Source organism: Rhinopithecus bieti, unplaced genomic scaffold (genome assembly GCF_001698545.2).
Source record: "Rhinopithecus bieti isolate Rb0 unplaced genomic scaffold, ASM169854v2 scaffold_41913, whole genome shotgun sequence".
NCBI lineage: Eukaryota > Metazoa > Chordata > Mammalia > Primates > Cercopithecidae > Rhinopithecus > Rhinopithecus bieti.
The window spans coordinates 398744-404215 of NW_016818964.1; the positions used below are offsets into that span (position 1 = coordinate 398744).

At 38.9% G+C, this 5472-nt stretch overlaps 1 protein-coding gene across 1 annotated transcript in view; it reads right to left on the minus strand.

Annotated features, from left to right (window-relative positions):
- The window catches only part of TC2N (tandem C2 domains, nuclear), a 62292-nt gene extending 56917 nt beyond the window's left edge, over nucleotides 1-5375 (minus strand). The window contains exon 1 of the mRNA XM_017857909.1: nucleotides 5226-5375. The gene's annotated coding sequence lies outside the window, so the exon portion shown is untranslated. The remainder of the gene's footprint in view (nucleotides 1-5225) is intronic.
- Between the last annotated feature and the right edge of the window lie 97 nt (nucleotides 5376-5472).

Consider the following 5472-nt stretch of genomic DNA (forward strand, 5'->3'; position numbering starts at 1 on the left):
ATTTTACCTGAGTTCCAGTATGTTGATGTTCCCAACTTGCTTTTAAGTTATGCGGTTCTTTTATGTATGTCCCGATGGTTCTTCTAAAGATCTTGTGTAGAAATCAGGTGTTGGGACTCAATCAGAATCTGTGAGGCATACATCATTTAAGGCCTTTGCTTCAATTATTATTATGCATTCAGGGGAAATGGCTCTTAGATTAAAATTTCTGTATAATGAGTTTCACTTCGGTTCTTCGTTGAAAGTTTGATTTTTTTGTTGCTCAACAGTTCAGAAAAATCATTTTATGAGTATTTTCCTTAGGAATATGAAAAGAATGGTTAAAATGGAAAAGTTCTGGCAACTGAGTGTTGATTAGGATGTGGAGCAACTGCAAGTCTCATAATCTGCTGGTGGAAATGTAAATTGGTGTAATCATTTTGGAAAACTTTTTGGCATTGTCTGCGAAAGTAAAACATATGCATAAGCTATGCCAAAACATATACCCAACAAAATTCTAGAAAATGCAAACTAATGTGATGGAAAACACATCAATGGTTACTTGGGGGTAGGGGAAAGAGAAAGTAAGGAGGGATGAATTCAAAAGAGGTGTGAAGAAACTTTAGGGGATGATGGATATATTCATTTTCTTGATGAGATGATGCTTCCACCAATGTGTGTGTATGTATTTATTTGTATATATATCCCTCATTTAATTATACATTTTAAATATGTGAAATTTATTGTAGGTAAATTATACCTCAATAAAGCTTTAAAACAGATTAAATAAAAATAAAGAAGAAAGACACATCATTTAAGTATACTTACCTCCTTCAAATACTGTAGTTATTTCAGGGTAATATAATTATGGATAATTTTTATTTTATTCATATAGTTTTCTGAATTTTTGACGTTTTGTACCATAACCATGTATTTATTTACTTCTTAAATGAGAAATTATTTCATATGTGCAAAATAGTACTTTTGACACATCTACAGATTCAGAGAATACAAATAAAATAAATACCCCTGTGCCTATGTATTGCTTAAGAGATAATACATAACCAACATTTTTTGAAGCCAACCTGTGTATTCCCCCTGATTATATCTTTTTCTTTCCACTCTCCTTGATTTTCTATATGGTTTTACCACATGCATATGCATTCCAAACACTGTGTTGTTTAGTCTGCTTTGGAATGCTGTGTAAATGATATTCTACTATGTGACTCCTATGGCTTTGCTTTTTGCACATTCTATCTGTGAGATTTCTTCATGCCGATGTGTTATAGTTTGTTCACTTTTTGTTGCTGTACATAATTTCATTGTGTAACTTTACCACTCATTATCCATTATCCTGTGGATAGATATTTAGGATGTTTTCAGTCTTTTTAAAAATTTTTTGCTTTTAAATTTAATTTTTACTTTTTTCCACTAAAATCTGTTTTTAAGTGACCCTTCTAATTCATGTCTGTTTGTGTTCATGATTTTAAGAACCCTCAGTTTTTCTGGAAAATACTGGATTGTTTTATAAAGTGGCTGTACCAGTTTATACCCTCACAAGCAGTATACAGCCACTTTATAAAACAATCCAGTATTTTCCAGAAAAACTGAGGGTTCTTAAAATCATGAACACAAACAGACATGAATTAGAAGGGTCACTTAAAACAGATTTTAGTGGAAAAAAGTAAAATTAAATTTAAAAGCAAAAAATTTTAAAAGACTGAAAACATCCTAAATATCTATCCACAGGATAATGGATAATGAGTGGTAAAGTTACACAATGAAATTATGTACAGCAACAAAAGTGAACAAACTATAACACATCGGCATGAAGAAATCTCACAGATAGAATGTGCAAAAGCAAAGCCATAGGAGTCACATAGTAGAATATCATTTACACAGCATTCCAAAGCAGACTAAACAACACAGTGTTTGGAATGCATATGCATGTGGTAAAACCATATAGAAAATCAAGGAGAGTGGAAAGAAAAGATATAATCAGGGGAATACACAGGTTGGCTTCAAAAAATGTTGGTTATGTATTATCTCTTAAGCAATACATAGGCACAGGGGTATTTATTTTATTTGTATTCTCTGAATCTGTAGATGTGTCAAAAGTACTATTTTGCACATATGAAATAATTTCTCATTTAAGAAGTAAATAAATACATGGTTATGGTACAAAACGTCAAAATTCAGAAAACTATATGAATAAAATAAAATTATCCATAATTATATTACCCTGAAATAACTACAGTATTTGAAGGAGGTAAGTATACTTAAATGATGTGTCTTTCTTCTTTATTTTATTTAATCTGTTTTAAAGCTTTATTGAGGTATAATTTACCTACAATAAATTTCACATATTTAAAATGTATAATTAAATGAGGGATATATATACAAATAAATACATACACACACATTGGTGGAAGCATCATCTCATCAAGAAAATGAATATATCCATCATCCCCTAAAGTTTCTTCACACCTCTTTTGAATTCATCCCTCCTTACTTTCTCTTTCCCCTACCCCAAGTAACCATTGATGTGTTTTCCATCACATTAGTTTGCATTTTCTAGAATTTTGTTGGGTATATGTTTTGGCATAGCTTATGCATATGTTTTACTTTCGCAGACAATGCCAAAAGTTTTCCAAAATGATTACACCAATTTACATTTCCACCAGCAGATTATGAGACTTGCAGTTGCTCCACATCCTAATCAACACTCAGTTGCCAGAACTTTTCCATTTTAACCATTCTTTTCATATTCCTAAGGAAAATACTCATAAAATGATTTTCTGAACTGTTGAGCAACAAAAAAATCAAACTTTCAACGAAGAACCGAAGTGAAACTCATTATACAGAAATTTTAATCTAAGAGCCATTTCCCCTGAATGCATAATAATAATTGAAGCAAAGGCCTTAAATGATGTATGCCTCACAGATTCTGATTGAGTCCCAACACCTGATTTCTACACAAGATCTTTAGAAGAACCATCGGGACATACATAAAAGAACCGCATAACTTAAAAGCAAGTTGGGAACATCAACATACTGGAACTCAGGTAAAATAGAGTCCAACACAGTTTATATGTGTGACTTAAACACCTGTAACACCTGAACCCAATACACCAAACAAAATACCACTAAAATCGTGTTCATAATTTGGATGGGCAGGGCATAACTACTTTATCACGAATAGTTCTTTTCAATATGTTCAGCTTCTTGCTCTCAGCTTCTGCTACGTAACCATGAGACAGGAACAATGTTATGAAATGATGCACTTCATTTTTAAAATTTGTAACTATTATGGATAACATAAAGGTAGTCTATCGTCCTTATTTGTCTTTTTCTTTTCTTTCTTTTTTTTAATCGTCTCCCTAATCAATGGATCGCCTCTCCTTCTAATATTTATTTCTCAAAATACGGATTCTAAACTCACATTTACTTGTGAGTGCAGAATCACTATTCTCTCCTCAGATTCATTCAAACTTGGCTTCTACCCTTATGCTGTACTTAAATTATGTCTGCTGAGGTTAAAGCCCCCTCCTAACTTCCAAAGCCAATAGGTGTAATCAGTTCTTGACTCCCAGATAGACTTCTCTCCTTTTTAAAACTCTCCTCTCCTGGCTTCTATGAGACCACTGCCTCCTAGATTTCCTCCTTTCCTGATGCTGCTCCTCAGACTCCTTGGCTGTCTCTACCCATCACTTAATGCTGGTGTTCCCCATCCTTGGTCTTGCCCTCTTCTTACACTATACTTACCTGAATGATTTCTTACGCCCTTACAGTATTAACTACCACAAATCCACTGCTGCTTCCAACATCTACAAGTCTGATCTTGACTTCAGAAAACCTGATACCAATATATCTATTGGTATATATCCACTAGACAGCTATGCCAGATGTCACACCAGAATCTCAAACTCATTTTCTCTCCACCTGAATTAATCTGTCAATATTAGTTTTATTTGTGAATGCACAATTATAATTCAAATGAAGTCAATAAAATACAAGATATACTTAAATTTTTCATGGAGGGTTAAACAAAGAATAAATTTGTATTATGGCCTCTTCCCTTGTTATGAAGGTAGCTCATATTCATTAGCAAAAACTACAAAATACAAAAGAGATGATAAAAAGCAAATATCTCAGCTCTCAAAGGCAAGCAACATTATCCTCTCCTTCCAGAAAAAGCAATTTTTAACCATGCTGAAGTTACACATCAAAATATGAAATCGATAAATAGGATTTTGCTGTTATTGCTAATTCTCAATATTTTCCAGGCTATGTTTTACAATATTATTCAGAGAAAACAAATTTCTATTAACTGCCTACCTAAAGGGAGAACTAGAATAATATTTTAATTACAAAGGCAATCCTTTTATATGCTGTATTTTAAATGTTCTAAAGAAATCAGTGCTCTTGGTTTGGCATCTATCTTGTCTATACACAGACGTCTATCGGTGTGCACTATAGCCCACAGTTCATCCACAGTATCTTCCTGTAAAGAAAAGCATAGCAAAGGAAAACCTGGAAGAACTAGAGCCAAATCTAAAACCTAGCTGGGTAGATTGTGGTTTGCAGACACCACAGTAAAGTGACACTTTTAACACCCTTTCGCCACTTTACAAAGTTTCAGAAACATTACAGGTAAAAACTCTCTGCGAAGTTCTTCTCATCACACCCTGCCAGGGAAAGAGGAAATTCGCTTCTCTCTTTCCCCAAAGCCCAGAGCCCACCTGGACGCGCCGTCGGAAGCCCGAGCACGGAGCAGGGAGCGGGGCGCGCGGCCGTCCCCGCCGGGGCTGGGGTCTCGACCGTCCCCGGTCACGGGTCCCCCTAGGCAGAGCCGCCCACTTGGGCAGCGAGGGACCCAGCCTCGCCTCGTCGCCCACCCCGGTGCCCTCCAGACCACCGCGCTTGCAGCTGTCGCGGGGCCTAAAGCTCCCTCAGGCCCCCGCGACACAGGCGTCGCTGAGGAGACGTGGGAACATCCCCGGGGCCCGACCACGGCCCCATTTTAGACAAAGTTAAGGACAAAAGAGACAGAATGGGCGCTCACCGCCAGCCCGCAAGGCAGAGCCGCCCCAAAGGCGCCCCGACAGCCCTGAGCGAGCAGCCAGCTGGGAGAAGCGCACCTGAGCCACGCCGCGCCCTTCCCCGCCCGGGTCCCGCCGCCCTCCTCAGGGTCTCCACGTCCCACGCTCGCGCTGAGGCAGCGCCGCGCGACCGCGGCCGGTTACCTGCTGGAGGCAGTGGGCGCTCTGCTGTCGCCGCCCGCGGGAACTGTGACTCCGGTCACCTCGCGCTGCCGCGCCTCGAGTTCCCACCCTCCCCGGGGCCTCCCCTGCCCTGTCACTTACCCCCTCCCCTCCACTTCCCTCCCCATCTCCACTCCAACACCACCCACCAGGCCCGCCCTGCCCCTCCGGACGGGCGCGAAGGAGCGAGGTAAGGCGGGGCGGGGCGAGGCGGGGCGGGGCGGGGCGA